Source organism: Erythrolamprus reginae, chromosome 1, assembly GCF_031021105.1.
Source record: "Erythrolamprus reginae isolate rEryReg1 chromosome 1, rEryReg1.hap1, whole genome shotgun sequence".
NCBI lineage: Eukaryota > Metazoa > Chordata > Lepidosauria > Squamata > Dipsadidae > Erythrolamprus > Erythrolamprus reginae.
Window position 1 is genome coordinate 265424205 of NC_091950.1, and position 18343 is coordinate 265442547.

Consider the following 18343-nt stretch of genomic DNA (forward strand, 5'->3'; position numbering starts at 1 on the left):
CTCTGACGATGTTATTGGGGCTAACCAAATCTTAGTATATTAAATTTTTAAAAAAATATTTCAGAGATTATGATGTCTATCATTTCTTCATCTACAACTATATCTGGAACTCGCATTTTAAGAACAATTTGTAACATCTCTCTATCTCTATCTCTATCTCTATCTCTATCTCTATCTCTATCTCTATCTCTATCTCTATCTCTATCTCTATCTCTATCTCTATCTCTATCTCTATCTCTATCTCTATCTCTATCTCTATCTCTATCTCTATCTCTATCATCTCTATCTCTATCTCTATCTCTATCTCTATCTCTATCTCTATCATCTCTATCTCTATCTCTATCATCTCTATCATCTCTATCATCTCTATCTCTATCTCTATCTCTATCTCTATCTCTATCTCTATCTCTATCTCTATCTCTATCATCTCTATCTCTATCTCTATCATCTCTATCATCTCTATCTCTATCTCTATCTCTATCTCTATCTCTATCTCTCGGTCTCAAGATGGTCTCTATCTACACCTACATCTTCATCTATATCATCATCTATCTAATCTCCATATATAATCATATTGGTTTCATGTTGGTCTAGCATTGTCAGCACTAAGAGAGTAAAAAGTTTAACATAGAAATCATGACCATATGAATGTGATGCATGGTTTTGATTGGATTGTCTGACTGAGTAGTATATAGGGTTTTTAATTGTACTTTTTAAATATATTAGATTTGTCCTGTATGCTTTGTTTTTTATACTTATTCTGTGAGCCACCCCGAGTTTTCGGAGAAGGGCGGCATACAAATCTAATAAATAATAATAATAATAATAATAATAATAATAATAATAATAATAATAATACCAACTTTGATACTCTGCATGCCCTCACCCTGGTATATGGTGCTGCATGCAGTGTTAAGGATCAATGTAAGAACCAAGAAAAATGGAGCTAAAGCAGACATGGACAGAAACTCTATTATATTGGCACCAAGAGGAGAAAGACAAAGATGCTAGTGTTCAATTTAAATATAAAATTTACATTGTAAAATGACATATATCAAAATGGTTATTTGGTGAAGTGGTGAAGGTGCTGGCCTAGAACCTAGGAGACAGTGAGTTCTAGGCCTCCCTTTGGGACAAAACTTGATTGGGTGACTTTGCATCAGTCACTCTCTCTGGTTTAACTGTGCTGATGATAGTGAAAACAAAGATGCTTGTTATGAATTTGAATATTGAGTATATGTCAGTTTGTCAAGTGAATATTGACACTCCATCGGTGGTTATGGTGGAAGCCTTCAGACAGAGACAAATAGGGAGAAGCAGAAAAATGAGGAAAGATTATGACAGCATGATGAAAGCATGATGACAGCAGATACATCATCCACAGCCAACATAAATAACCAACATCAGATGCAGGAGGTGTTGTGGATACATACAGTGGGCTGCATCTCAGATCTGGAGGCCCCAGGATGCCCACAGTTATGAAAAGAAGCTAAAATTGTACATTTACCAGAGCTGGACTTGTGTGGGGATTAGTTTCAAAGAATTGTATTTGTGAAAACCACTACAAGGAATTCTGGAAGGTTTCCATTAGCTGACAGCCACTTTTCAATGGCCACTCTTATTGTATCCCAGATATTATTTTGGTCAGCTTCTGCATAATGGTAGCACCTCCTCCCCACTATTCAAAATGATAGTTGCGTCCTCAAGCTCAAAGTGTTGAGCAGTTCTGTAAGGCAACAAGTGCAACCCACCAATTATTGCTCAATGAATTATAGGCCAAACATTTTTGTTACGAACTCCTTGATTGGCTGGTCCAAGAGAGACTTTTAGCCATAAACAAGCTGGCTTCAAGTCAGGCAATTCAAAGGCAGTCTAGTGTTACAATCTACTCCACCTGATCAAGAAATACTATCTTGGTCAATGTGAAGGCAGCTTTGGACCTCATTCGGACATTTATCTTTAGGCCACCTGTCCTTTGGCTAATAATGATGATCTATGAAGGCAATTCTGCACATTAAATATACTCTCTATATATTATAGAGTAAGAATAGAGTAAAAATACTCTAAATATACACAAAATGGCAGGCTGAGGACCTCTATTCCTACACACAAAGGAATCAAGCAAACTTCCTTCTGACTCTCTTTATATTTAATTTTCATATCTATGACATTGTACAGATTTTCACCACATGGGCATTTCATCCCTGACCCTGGCACACAAAACAATGCCCACATTTGGACTACTGTCCTTGAAGAGCATCCAGAAATTCCCCTGATGCAAAATGCAGCAGCACAGGCAGTTTATGTGTGTCCCAAGATTGATACACGTTACATCTCTGTTCCATGAACTGCATTGGTTGCCTGTTTCTTCCGGGTGCGATTCCAGATACTGTACTAGTTTGGGATGTTGAAATCAATTATTTTGAAACAAAAGTCGGTTGCGTTTTCCAAGTGTTAAAATGCAAGCCCCAAATTTGGAAAATTGACAACTACCAAACTGTACAGGCCTTGAAATATCTATGCATCTTGTGGGAACCCTCTCCATTCAGTGGCAAAAATCCACCAAAGTAATAACTGATCACAACTGTTTCCAGTAGAACTGAAAGGCTTTTAAAGTTAAAATGTGAATCCCCCTTCTTTACAGTGCTTGGCTGTACATATATGAATCTGCATTAAATTCAATGCAATCTAATTTCTGTTCTGTGCATCACTGGCTGAAATACTGCTGAAAGAAGTTGGGGGGAGGGTGCTTAGCTCAGCTTATCCCGGCTGACAAATTCACCTCCCCTTAGAAGAGGCAAATAATTGCTGAACGCTCACTGCACCTTCTGTTTATGATGGGATTACTGCAAGCCATGTCTGAAGCCAAACCGAGTGTATTTAATTCAATCCTACAGCGGGACAGAACGTTAGAATGCCATCCCCAAATCTCTCTGCCTCACGTAGAAGGGCATTCACCCTGCTGAGCTTCGACACTCGACCTTCAAAGTGCATGGAGAGCACAACTGATAGCACCCATTTCCCAGCATGATTTCAGGGAGAGGCTGTTGCACCCAAGCTGCTCCACGAAGTACAGCTGGCGGTCAGAGTTCTAATCTCCACCTCGTCTCAATCTGATCTGGTGCTTCTTTTACTGTTAGTGTAACATAAACTATCTGCCATTACAAAGATAACATGAATGGTTTTGGTCCTAGTCCATTCCGATTGATTCTCAATGCATCACATACATAATTTACCTATCATCTGTCTGTCTGTCTGTCTGTCTGTCTGTCTGTCTATTATATATTATCTCTCTCTCTCTCATCTCTATTATCTATCTATCTATCTATCTATCTATCTATCTATCTATCTATCTATCTCTATCTATCTATCTATCTATCTATCTATCTATCTATCTATCTATCTATCTATCTATCTATCTATCTATCTATCTACAGTATCTATCTATCTATCTATCTATCTATCTATCTATCTATCTATCTATCTATCTATCTATCTATCTGTATCTATCTATCTATCTATCTATCTATCTATCTATCTATCTATCTATCTATCTATCTATCTATCTATCTATCTATCTACAGTATCTATCTATCTATCTATCTATCTATCTATCTATCTATCTATCTATCTCTATCTATCTATCTATCTATCTATCTATCTATCATCTATCTATCTATCTATCTATCTATCTATCTATCTATCTATCTATCTATCTATCTATCTATCTATCTATCTACAGTATCTATCTATCTATCTATCTATCTATCTATCTATCTATCTATCTATCTATCTATCTATCTATCTACAGTATCTATCTATCTATCTATCTACAGTATCTATCTATCTATCTATCTATCTATCTATCTATCTATCTATCTATCTATCTATCTATCTATCTATCTATCTATCTATCTATCCAGCCTTGTTTTTAACTTATTGTTTACTTATTGGTGTATTTACAAATGACTCAATGCAGCAAATATCTCCAACACTCCTTCCTCCTTCTATTTTCCCCACAACAACAATCCTCTGAAGTGAATTGGACTGAGAGAGCAACTGGCCCAAGATCACCGAGGTGGCTTTCAAGGCTAAGGTGGGATTTGAATTCACAATCTCCTGCTTTCTAGCCTGGTGCCTTTAACCACTAGAGCAAACTGGCTTTTATCTGATCTATTAATTGCTAGTTATTGCTTGTTTTATGGGTCTCCAACTATATATACACGAGCCGAGGTGGCGCAGTGGGTATTGCAGGCCACTAAAGCTGACTGCTAGATCTGCAGGTCAGAGGTTCAAATCTCATCATGGGCTCCAGGTTGACTCAGCCCTCCATCCTTCCGAGATGGGTAAAATGAGGACCCAGATTTGGGGGGGGGGACGACAATATGCTGGCTCTGTTTAAAAAGTGCTATTGCTAACCTGTTATAAGCTGCCCTGAGTCTAAGGAGAGGGTTGGCATAAAATATCTAATAAATAAGTGAGTGAGTGAGTGAGTGAGTGAGTGAGTGAGTGAGTGAGTGAGTAAGTAAGTAAGTAAGTAAGTAAATAAATAAATAAATAAATAAATAAATAAATAAATAAATAATATATAAATAGCAGACTGAAAATAAAATAAATAAACAATGTGCTTGTGGGAAATTTAAAATGGCAACTCCAAGCTGTAGAAAAAGGCTGCAGCAGATTGTGTGAAACAATGATACAGTATAGCTAGAACTTCACTTTATATTTTCATTGAGCATAAATACTCTTTGCTATTATAGAAGCTTGGTATTTATAAATGAATTTACAATGATTCATTGTCCTAGTCAGTCTAGTAAGAATCCTTATAAGAGGCTGTGTAAAGATGAGGAGTCTGGGAATAATGGTTTGAACCCTGGGCCACAACGGGGAATTTACAAGCAGGATGAATTGCCAATTCTCCTGTTTTTCTAAAATATATATTAAGCACAAGCTTAATCAAAATAACAAGTGTTTGTAAGCTCATATATCATGCTATCACTTCAGCAATGACATAATGGTGAGTGAAGCAAACAGATGGGGGCAGGAAGAAACAGATAACAGTAATTTAAGCATGTTTTTCCTCGGCTGTCTCACCAGAGAGACAGGTAATCTCACTGGGTAGAGTTTAGTCCTAATTAGAGTAATGTCAGTGGAACAGTTATTGTCACAATCAGGGGCACTAGCAGACAGGCGGTGGGTAAGAACAGGCTATAAAAGAGATGCTTCACATAATCAAGTCCCCAGAGGTTCAGATGATCTTGGTGCTCTTTCGAAAATTGCCCTTTTCATTGACAATCAGATCTCAAGTCCATCTCTCCCTTCCTTCCCCTTTCTTCCCACATCCTCCTCAAATACCTCTAGTTTATTTGGGACAGGACATGGCGGCATTCTGCTTCTGTAGAATGAGAGAGAGAGGGAAGGAGAGAGAGAGAGAGGGAGGGAGAGAGAGAGAGGGAAAGAGGGAGAGGGGGGGGGAGAAAGAGAGCAAGCAAAAATGAAGATAAATGCTTCCTTTTCTATTGCCCAACTACATTTTAACATGAAAGACCATGCATGAAAAGAGGAGGCCACCAGCACCAATCTAGCCATTGATCTCACTGACGCAGAGAGCTGAGCAGGAGGGGTGCTTCATTCTCCATTCATCCTCAGTCTAAAATGCTGTGCTGTGGTCATTTGGCAGTGGTGAGCAACTAAAAAGCCAGGCCAAGAATGAAAAAGCAACTAGCAAGACACTAACTAGCTCAGACCCACAAGACAAAACTTGTATCATTTGGTTTTGCTATCCTATGGATTATCAACCATGGTTGTGGCTTTTGTATAATTATCATCCTACCCATAATAATGCAGCATCTCTGAGAGTTGTATATATCAGCATATATCAGATAGCTTTTAGCAGGCTCAGGAGAATCTGAAAATGTATTTATCTGTGCACAGGAAAATGTAACGTAACGTAACAAAATAACATAAAATAACATAATATAATACAGTACAATACAATGTAATGTTATTCAATGCAATGCAATACAATGTAATACAACAGTATCAACATAACCATAATGGGGAATGGGACTGGAATTTCATTCATATTATGTTTTGGTCATAAGTTGAGTTGAACCTAACTTTACAACAATTTTTATGATGGTCATTAAGTGACTCACTATGTTGTTAGACAATTCCAGTTTCTCCAATGGATTTTCTTCTTTTTTCTCATTGTTTTCCTGGAAATTGTCAAACAGGTCACAAAACACATGTTTGCAGGGGTAATGTGATGGTTGTAAGTATGAATACAGGTCATAAGTCACCTTTTTCAAGGCTCTCATAGCTTTGAACCATCATTTATTCAAGGTTTACCTTTGTGTGTGTATATGTGTGTATTGCATATTCACATAGGTAAAGAATTGTGACCACCATCTTAATTTTTAATACCATTTATATTCATATAAATGTGAGAGAGTGAAAGAAAGATAATTTTTTTGAATTTTTTTAGAAGAGATCATGAAAAGCAATTCAGCCAATACTGAGCTTGTAGAATAGCTGTTAAATGTGAACTACAGACATTTAATACATACAGACTCAGATTTTTGTACCTCTGATTTGGATAGAATGAAGCTGTTTAAATCAATGATCTGTTAACAGAAAACAGCTTCTCACTGTTTAGGGCCTTTTCACAATTCAGTTGACACATTTTCAAGAATAAAAACAGACGGTGTTCCTGAATATAACCAATTTAACAAAGTTAAGAGTTCCTTAATGAGAGATAAGTTGTTTCTTCCAACGTTTATGGCACTATGATCCCACCACAAATTCCAATGTGGGCATGTACACATACAATACCACCAGGCAGGGGTTCCTACCTTTTGCACTACCGGAATGCTCCTCAAGGTCTTCAGTCCACAGCTGGAGATGCCCAACAGCAGTGAGAAGGAAGGAGGCATAGAAAAGTGGACGGGTTACAGTATATGTGGTATCTTGCTCAACAGTAGTAACTGTGAGAGGGACGTTGGAATCCTAGTGGACAAGGATTGTGGAGCAGCTGCTAAAAAAGCCAACACAGTTCTAGGCTGCATTAATAGAGAGATAGAATCAAGATCATATGAAGTATTAATGCCACTTTATAATGCCTTGGTGAGGCCACACTTGGAGTACTGCATCCAGTTTTGGTTGCAATGATGCAAAAGGGATACTGAGACGCTAGAAAGAGTGTAGAGAAGAGCAACAAAGATGATTAGGGGACTGGGGACTACAACACACGAAGAATGGTTGTAGGAACTGGGTATGTCTAGTTTAATGAAAAGAAGGGCTGGAAATGCATGATATCAGTGTTCCAAAATCTCAGGGGTTGCCACAAAGAAGAAGTAGTCAACCTATTCTCCAAAGCACCTGAGGGTAGAACAAGAAGCAAGGGGTGGAAACTAAACAAGGAGAGAAGAAACTTAGAAGTAAGGAGAAATTTCCTGACAGTTAGAACTATTGATCAGTGCTTGCTCCAGATGTTGTGAATGCTCCAACACTGGAAGTTTTTGAGAAAATGTTGGATAATCATTTGTATGAAGTAGTGTAGGGTCTCTGACTCCTGCCCAAACAGGGGGTTGGACTAGAAAACCTCCAAGGTCCCTTTCAACTCTTGTTGTTGTTGTTGTTGTTATTATTATTATTATTATTATTGGAATGCGGGCGGATTGCTCTTACCTGCTGTTACCAATGCGCTACATGCGTAGCTTGTGGATTCTCAGAGGCAACACCCAAACCCACTCGGTCTTCTCAGAGTTAAATCTGAGCCTGTTGACTCCCCTCCAGATTTCACAGCCTCCAGGCACCAGAACATCATATCCACTGCTTCACTGAACTGACAAGGGGTGGAGATATATAACTGGGTATCATCAGCATATTGCTGATACCTCACCCTGTGTCAATGGATGATCTCACCCAGTGGTTTCATGTAGATATTAAATAGGGGAGAAAGAAGACTGAATCCTGTGGCACCCCGAAAACAACGCAGCTGGGGATCGACTCTGTCCTCCTACCAACACCAACTGTCACTGGCAGAGAGATAGGAGGAGAACCACCGTAACATGGTGCCTCCCACTCCCAGCTCCTTTAGTTGTCGCAGAAGGATACCATGGTCAATGGTATGGAAAGCAGCTGAGAGGTCAAGTAGCACCAAGAATGAGGGATGATCCCCATCTTAGGCTCACCAGAGATCAGCAAGACAGCAAGTCCTAGTTCCCCGAGAGCGGCCTACTCTCCAGCTCCCACTATGTCAACCTTTCCCAGGAATAACCGTAATACTCTGGCTCTCTGACATCCCAGAGATCCCCTTAGAGTGACCAAAGTAGTTTTCCTGCTACAGCCAGGTCTGAAACTCAATTGAAAAGGGTCTAGATAATCTATTTCATCCAATAACCATAGGAGTTGGAGTGTCACCACTTTCTCTACAACCTTTCCCACAAATGGCAGATTGGAAACTGGATGAAAGTTTTTTAATTCTGGTGGATCCAGGGAAGGCTTCTTCAGGAGGGGCCTAACAACCACTTCCTTTAATGGTTGCGGGAAGTACCCCTCCCTCCAGGAGGCATTAACCAGAGCCTGGAGCCAGCCTTGTGTCACTTCCCTGCTGGCTGAAACCAACCAGAAGGGACACGGGTCCAATGAACAAGTGGAAGAACTTGTTGCTCCTGCAACCTTGTCCACATCCTCAAGAGTCACAGGATCAAATTTATCCCACACAATAGGACTAAGACCTACCCTGTCATCTCAGTTGGAATTGGACAAGGGAGTCAGGTATTTTCCCAAGCTCCCTCTGGAACCCTACAGAGTCCATGAGATGTCTGGCACAGAACCACTTAATCAGCTCCGCCTCCGTGTGATGGATGATGGTGTCTTAAAGTTTAATCTCAGCCAGAAATGATCTGCCCATGATAAGGGAGAGGCATCTGTATCCCTTAATTGCAGATCATATCTCCACTGCCCTGAGAGGAATATTAGATTAAGTGTGTGTTCCCTCCTATGAGTCAGACCCTGAACTACTTGGGACAGGTTCATGGTTGTCATGGAAGCCATGAACTCCTAAGTGGTATCGAAGGATTTGACAAGCAATGGTAAATTGAAGTCCCACAGTACCATAAGCTTGGGGAACTCCACTGCCAACCCAGCTGCCACCTCTAGCAGCTCAGGCAGTGTTGTTGCAATGCAGGGCTGTTGCAATGCAGCAATGCATCAACAACAAACCCAACTAAATCCCTGAGTCCAACCTCAAAAGGAGGAACTCACACCCAATGAACTCTGAGGCAGGGATCCCACAAGGACCAAGACTCTTCCAGACAATAATTGTCACTCCTCCACCGCTTCCCTGGAGTCGCAGCTGATGCAATACCTGAAACCCATCTGGGCAGATCTCTGAGAGGGAACAACCCCTCCTGATTCAGCCAGGTCTCATTATACATGCAAGTTGACCCCCTTCTCCAGGAGTAAATCTCGTATGAGGGGGGATTGTTGAACACAGACATGACATTAAACAGCAGCAGCCTGAGGCCAGGGCCCTGATATCCCATGTAACCAGATATATGAGATGCACCCGATAAACCAGAATCAGAGGGGTCAGAACAAGTAATCACAAGTAAGACAGCAAGTCCTAGTTCCCCGAGAGCGGCCTACTCTCCAGCTCCCACTATGTCAACCTTTCCCAGGAATAACCGTAATACTCTGGCTCTCTGACATCCCAGAGATCCCCTTCCCCACCCCAATGACCTCCCTCCTCCCTGGCAGGTAAGGTTTCCCACTCACATCAAGCTGGGAATCATATATGTGCCCCCATCTGCTTCTGTTTGCACACTCAGCAGAGGGGGGGGGGGGTCTATTGTTTGGCTCCAGCTTCCCACTTCTGAACCTACTCAGTTGAGTTTGACTCTATTTAAGATTAGCTCCCAGTAGACTAGCTGAGCAGTCCCTTGTGCAGCACACTCTGCCATAAAGGAATTAGTGTTTAGAAAGGCCTTGAGCTTTCCCTTCCAAATATTCAATGTTTTCTCTTGCCTTAAAAAGTAATCTACCTTGATAGCTAGAGTGCCTCCTTGCATTGAAAGCCCTGTGTTTTTATTGATCCTGGCCACCTGGCTGGCCTGTTTAGAAGCAGGGGAGGCTAGCATTATGAGAATAATTTTCCAAAGACACTGAGTAGAGTTGTTGTTCAGTGGAAATTATAAGATGCGGAGATCTTTTTATGGTGAGGTTTTGTTTTCTTAAGCCTGCCTTTGGGGTACAGTTCTGGTGGAAGTTATAAATTTTAGCAGCCAAGGCTAAGCTCTATCTAGCTAGAAAAACACAGAACAGAAGCAAGCATGGATGTTATTTTTTCGACCAGTTCCATTTTATGCAAATATTGCCATTTATTTAGCTTTTGGGAAGCTGGGGCCATGTCATGGCAAGCTGTCCATGTCATGTTTGTAAAGGTAAAAGAGTAAAAGTAGACACCGGAAGCATCTCTATCTTAGCAAAGAAGTAACCACATACTTAATTATTATTACTTTTAACATATTCTTAGACAGTGTTTGTCTCAAAGCGATAATTAAAATGGAGCAAGTATAATTCTAACAAAGGAGCATTTGGCCAACTTTCTTTGAACATGGAAGCTGAGCATGATGGGATTATGTAATATTTGAATGGGAGATCCACTGAGAATCCCTGAGAAGTCAAATACCATTCTGGAAAAAAGCAGTGCCGAGTCATTTTGTTATTGTTGTCAAGAAAAATGCATGGTTGTATCCACAAAGTCCCCAGGAATAGAAGGAAACATTAACTTGATGTTCATCCCATGTTACAGCCTTCTAAAAACCTATTAAGGAGGCTAGAGGGATCAACTGAACATTACATAATCACAACTATCTAATATTGTGCAAGGCCATTTTCCAATTCCCTTTCCTTGCAGTTTTCTAACAATGTAAGATTATATCAGGCCCAGAAGTCCTATAAGCAAAACCACTGCTTCATAGGTCAGAACGGCCTTTATTGTCTGAGACATTTTCACAAGGTATTTTCTTGGATCAGGCTCAAGGCATACTTATCTGATTGCTGCCTTTGTAAAGATCCTTCAAGGCCATTCTCTCTGTCCTTTACAGATGGGTCTGCTCCTGCCCAACCTTTCTGAGAGACTTCAAGCAAGTATACTAGAGACTTCAGGGAGATGGAGGTCCATTGTTGCATTAATGCCGCTTTCCTTTGGATTGGATCGGGGTGAGCAGCTGGGGATTTGCAGGGTTTCAGGAGAACCTCTATCTAAGATTCTGTGCAGTTCAAAGAACCCCCAAATCTCACTCCTGACTGGCCACACCCACCCACCCCTCTCCTCCCAGGAATCCCCACGTGGCCTGCTTTGGATGCAGGTAAGTGCAGGGCATGAGCAGAGGCTTGGGGAGGTGAAAAATGGGCCTTCCAGAAGTTCAGGAAGGCCAGAAACAGGCACATTTCAGGTCTCCATAGGGCCTTCAAAGCCTGGGGAGGCCATTTTTGCCCTCTTGGAGGCTTGAGACAAAAAACACCCTCCCTGCTCTGCCATGGTGCAGGAGACTGACTAGGCCATGCCAACATGGCCACACCCAACGAGCAACAGGGCAGAGAATCCATTGCAAAAATTTATTGAAGCCACCCCTGGATTGGATATCACTGTTTGTACACAAAAGTACATGGACAGACTACCTAAATGTAAGAAGGGACACAAATTCTCTAATAAGAAGGGGCTCTACAAATATCAAGGCTGGCTTTTAAATATACCACCCTAGTTAGGTTTTTGTTTTATTTTAATTGTGTATTATTTTTTTAATTACATTTTTATTGCTTTTAAAGTTTGTTGTACTTTATATTATTTGGTTTCATTATCTTGTCTAATGCTGTAGGTTCTGTTGTACATACTCCTGGTCAGTTGGAGGATGATGAAGAGCTTGAGGACTCTGATACAGATAGTGTTTATGAATTAGTGGGTTACAGGTATTAGAACAGGTGGGAGGCCAGCCACAGGATGTTGCTATGAGTCCAGATTCTAGTGAGGAAGAAACAGACGTTCGCTGGGTCAATCCTCAATTCAGAAGAGTCCAAAAACGCAAGGAACAGGTGTTCAGAAAAAGATATTAAGGGGAGAAATGGGTTAAATACTGGAGAGATGTATTTGGTACGTCAGGGGGCCAGTGGGGAAGAAGGGTGGAGTTTCAATGTTGTAGTGCTAAAATGAAATGTGTTTCTGTCCAGCTCCCGAGCGAGCAAGTTCATTCTGTTATTTTACAGTCATTCCTGCTGCTTTTGAATCACGCTATGAATACATAAATCTTGGGAGATAGCGGAGGCTGGGAGGAATCTATGTGGAATGTAATTAAGAGAGATAACGGGAGAAAAGGAATGTGCTAGTCTGAACTGCATTTTGAATACGGAAGTGAAGAGAATAAAAATGGAGTTTCTTTGTTTATGAAATACTGCATTTAGTAAGACTTACTTTTAATAGCTAAAGTTCTATCAGAAACCAGAACAGGTTCTTTTCTTTGAAGGATAGAATTACTCTTCTCATTCTCAGTTGTTTATTTATTTATTTATTAAATTTTTATGCTGCCCTTCTTAGGCTCAGGGCGGCTTACAACATGTTAGCAATAGCACTTTTTTAACAGAGCTAGGCTATTGTCCCCACAATCTGGGTCCTCATTTTACCTACCTCGGAAGGATGGAAGGCTGAGTCAACCTTGAGCCGGTGATGAGATTTGAACCACTGATCTTCAGATCTACAAGTCAGCTTCAGTGGCCTGCAGTACAGCACTCTACCTGCTGTGCCACCCTGGCTCATTATATTCCTCATTTGTATCTTTTTAATTCTGATTAAATGTTCTGGTTTGTATTTCTGATTCTGATTTATTTCTTAAGCAAGTAAAACTGTCTAGATATACTGTAGCTCAGCGGTGTATGTGGCATATGACCTGAAACCTCTTTCCCAAGGCTAGAAGGTTCAATACTCATGATCCTGCATCCTAAAACCGGAAGGCTGACTCATGTGTGGTTGCTTCAGCTTCTTATTTCTATACATCATAACATTTTACAAAACATTTTACTCTGTGAAACTCCCATAGGACACATTCTGGAATGCGGTTAGCTCATGGTGGTAAAAAAAGCTTTATAGTCACTCATCCATTATAGGGCAAGAGATTTATGTTCAGTTTGGAGAGCAAGATGAGTTCCAGCTCAGCAACCAATTTTACTGAAAAGCTATTTTGTAAGGAACAGGAAAAGGCCACGGTGAAGTTGCATTCATGTTCTCTTCCCACAGTTCTTGCCCAACAAGAGGTGTATTATATTAATCAAATGATCTAGTTTCTCCAAATCCTATTAGTCCTCAGGGGGAGGCAACGTGGCACCCCTAATTGTTTTGGTCTACAGTGATGGAATCAATATAATCAGGACAGGGATAATGCCTGTCTTGGGGCCCATAAGCCTTCAATGTTTGAAACCAACCAACCAACCAACCAACCAACCAACCAACCAACCAACCAACCAACCAACCAACCAACCAACCAGATTTGCCGCTAGACAGTGTACAGAGAATAATCTACACATTTGCTTAAGGTGGTACTATGGCAGTGGATGGAGTGAGAGAGGGCTTCAAAGTCTATGGATTAGAATAGCTACTAGTGTTTAGCAAGATACCTGTCTATCTGTCTGTCTGCTACAATATGATAACCTTACTCTGTCACTTAAAGAGCAGCCTCAAATTTCTGCTGCATTATTCCATCCAGAGAGTAGCATGTTTGTAGCCACTAACTTCTTTCCTGTAATAGTAACTAATTTTGCTATATACGTCCTCACTGGAAAGGTTTGCCTTGGGGCCCAGATGGTTTGGGCCAATCACAATAAACTGAAATTGGGTCCAGATGGCTCCACTTATGATCCTGGATAGAATTTCCACAATTGGCCATGTTGGTAGGGCTGATGGAAACCCAAGAACAGAGCACGAAGAGAGCACAAGATGGCCTAGCCTAGCCTTATCCCTATCCTATTCAGAGGTTCAAGCTTATTTTCTCCAGGAGAGAAGCACAGAATGCAATGAAATTCCAACAATTGCAAAGCACAGGCCTAGTTGCCATTTCCGAGGCAGCTTATTGTGCATTCCAGTCCAGGTTTATGGTGAATTCTCAAACAGATTGTGTCCGTTGTCTGCCAAAAGGACAAGCAGTGATGCGTCTGCTTGTCTGTCTGATTTGTGTCAAGAATTTTACATTCCTTTAAAAAAAGAAATATGACAAGCTGCTGGTGTATTAAAAAGTGCAACTTAGCTTTCCAATTTGGTTCTGCACATTCAGTTTTGGTTTTGCTTGAGTAAAATATACCTCTGGAAGTATGATTATGAGTTAGAAATATTGGACACTTTCATTCCAATCGGATCCCAGAGGTCCATCGCATTTCATAGATTCATCTCTGCCACCAAAACCAAAGAGGGCTGTAAGTGTTAGATTTTTGACTGCGTCCTTCATCATCCCCAAAATGTACCCAGCGGCTAACAATATTTATTTCAGCCATTTTTCATAGAGAATTTGTATATAAAATCTGGGCTTTGGGGGAAGGGGAGAAGGTGCTTCACATTGAATTTTTACTTTTCCCATGGCATTGTGCAAGTGGCCTATGCAGCGCTAGAACAATGCCATGGTTTCCAATCAAAATATCCTGAAATGTGACTCTCCAAGTATCTCATACCACTCAGGGAGAGCTTTCAGAAAGAATTATCCACCACAGTTGTCTTTCACAGAAGTCCAACTGGGAGTTAGTTATTTAAACCTCAGATAGAAAATAAAAGATGACACTTCGAGATACATTATTCCAGGGGGTCAAGTATCAGGAAGATGGTAAGAGAGATGACAGGAAAGCTGTCACTCAGGACTGGGTAGTGAACCGCAACAGCAGGATAATAAAAGCTGAGGGAAATTGAACGTACTACAAAGCCCTTAAACATCAACTCCATAGCCTGGCAGTTTGCATCAATTAGAATAGAATAGAATAGAATAGAATTCTTTATTGGCCAGGTGTGATTGGTGCATATGCTGTCAGTGTACATAAAAGGAATAATACATTCATCGAGAATCATAAGATACAACACTTGGTGATAGTCATAGGTTATGAATAAGTAATCAAATCATACTAGGAAACAAGTAAAACAATATAAATCATAAGGACACAAGCAATATGGTTATAGTCATAAGTACTATAAATACCCAGGTACTCCCACATCAGTCTAGCACTGGCTGCTGATTGGTCTCTGAATGCAATTCAAGGTGTTGGTTATCACCTATAAAGCTCTACATGGCATTGGACCAGATTATCTACAGGACCATCTTCTGCCTCATATATCCCAGTGACTGGTTACGTCACACAGAATTGGCCTCCTCCGGTCCCCGTTGGCCAAACAATGCCAGCTGGCAGGTCCACAGGGGAGAGCCTTCTCTGTTGCAGTCCTGACCCTCTGGAACCAAGTCCCCCTGGAGATTTGCACCGCCCTCATCCTCCTTGGCTTTCAAAAGGCATTAAAAACACATCTAAGCCAGCAGGCCTGGGGATTGTGTGCTTCACTCTGACTATTTGTATTGAAGAGGTATGATTGATTGCTTTAATAGTGGGTTTTATATATATTTTAATGTTTTAAATTGTATTATTATTTAATGTGTTTATTTTTATCACTGTGAGCCGCCCTGGGTCCGCGAGGAGAAGGGTGGCCTATAAATAGAATAGAATTAAATAAGTAAGTAAGTAAATAAGTAAGGAGATAGGTAATAGGAAGGATGAGAAGAATAACAGTAATACAGTCTTAGTAAATAGTTTGACAGTGTTATGGGAATTAGTTGTTTAGCAGAGTGATGGCATTTGAGAAAAAGCTATACTTGTGTCTAGTTGTTCTGGTGTACAGTGCCCTATTGTGTCATTTTGAGGGTAGAAGTTGAAACAGTTTATGTCCAGGATGCGAGGAGTCAGTAAATATTTTCATGGTCCTCTTTTTGACTCATGCAGTATACAGGTCCTCAATGGAAGGCAGGTTGGCAGGAATATTTTTTTTCCTGCATGTTTGCATCAAAACAGTGTGAGAAAGAAAAATGCATGGCTCTATTTTTTCTCCTCTCTTCTACTTACCCCTTACATCATTTGTCCTGTGCTTAGCTGGTGATTCTGATGACTCATCTTTGGAGGAACAAATGTGTGCACCATCTCCATATGTGACCAAAGCTGATCCTCTTCCAAGAAAAGGGGGGAAAATGTAAACAGATTTGCACAGAAATTCATGGCTACAACGTTATACTGCTTGTGCCAGGTTTTGGGACTGGTTTTTTTGTTTTTGCCTTGAGTAACCTTGCCTTGTGCAAGTCATCACTGATATGCTAAAAGCCTGTCGAAGAGAATATTTTATATAAATTCTGGAGTTTGGAATGGGAAAGGATACTGAGCAGTGGCTTGCCACCTACTAGAGCCGTGATGGCAAACCTATGGCACACCTATGGCACATGTGCCACAGGTGGCATGCAAAGTCATATCTGAGGGCACGCATGGTATTGCCCTATGTTAGGTCCAGTGCATGTGTATGCACTGGCCAGTTGATTTTCAGCATTGGGGAACGCTGTTTTCCCCTTCCCCAAGCTTCAAGAGGCTTGCTTGAAGCCTCCAGAGGTGAAAAACAGCCTAGCAAGCAAACCAGAAGTCTGTTTTTCCAAACTTCCACTTTACCTATTGCACTGTTTTTCGCACTCTGGAGGCTTCAGGGAAGCCCGAGGGCCAAAAATGGCCCAATGGGGATGTGCACATGTGCAGTGTGGAACACGTGGGGGAGTTGTGTGTTGGCTAAGGTGACCAGATTTTAACATTGCTGAAGAGGGACACCATTGACCAGTGGGGGGGGGGCATGTCTGGATTAAACATTTGGTGTATATAGATGAATATATATATATTTTTTGTTCTGTCTCTCTTTCTCTTCCTCCCTCTCTTTCCCCCTCTATCTCCCTTTCTCTTTCTTTCTTTCTCTCTTCCTTCCTTCCTCTCTCTTTTCTCTCTCTCTTTCTCTCTCTCTCTTTGATTTCTAATCCTGCCTTAGGTGACTTTGGACCAGTCACTCTGGTCTCAGCCTGTCACACTGTGTATTGCCAGCCCCAGAGACATTCAGTAATTAAATAGTTAACTCTGTGTTGGTAGTTAGCTCCACCCATGATGATGTAAAATCCTGCCTGGACTGCCAGCATCACTTCCTTTCTTCTTGGGAAGAATCCATCTTCTTTCTAAACCTTAAACGATGTAACACACATAGAAATTGCCTGGGATCAGGCATTAGCTATTTTAGTTATTTTCTTAATAAAAGTAACTTCGTTTGAAAGCCGTTTCTGTAACTTAATCCATCGCCTCCAGATTTGATTTATTATAGTCCACGCGGGCTGTAATTTATCTACTAAATCTGACACAGCCTACCTACCTCACAGGATTGTTGTTGTGGGAAAAATAGGAGGAAGGAAGGAATATTAGGTATGTTAGGTATGTTCACCCTCGTAAATTAATTATAAAGCAATAAATGTGGGATTAAAAAATTAAATGTCTGCCTCATCCTGGAAGCTTCAAATAGCCAAACTATCAGATGACAACAGCAAAAATCACATGAATCCATTTATCTCAACATGCAACCCATAGCTGATAGGCTACGGTAGCCACAACCACCTTTATTTTGTATCCTCCCCAAAATTAAGCCCAAGAATACATTGCACTGAATCTTTAGAGATGGTTAGAGTCTTAGAAACAAGAAAACAACCCCAATGGAAATTGTCTCTAAATTGGCACCACCCACTTGATGATGGTCCATTTGCATGCTGTAAACAACACACAACAAGGTGGTCTCTTCACCCTAGAGTAAGAGTGTCAAACTCACGTCATGACAGCGATGTCATGTGACTGGGTGGGAATGGCTTACTGACCAAGATGTAAGTTTTCAAATAAGTGCTTGGACTCTTTTTCAGTTGATTAAGTCAAATTATTTGAATAGCCACAAAAAGGACAAATGATAGACAGCGTTATTTGTTGAGGAGCAGAGTTATATTTTAAGGTTTTGTACTGAGCCCACAAGGTTGAGTATGATAACAGATTAGGCAAGAAGCTCAATTTTCTTTAATTGCTATAAAAGTTCAGTTCTAGATAATAATTAAAATGATTAAAGCGTTTATGGGTAAAAACATACTAATTATTTTCTATTTTAAAAATAATTAAGGATCATACTAAGGTACTAGAGAAAGAAGGACAATTAAAAAATCTATTAAGTGCTCAATAAACAGTGCATAAATTTACTACCCCCACTGATACT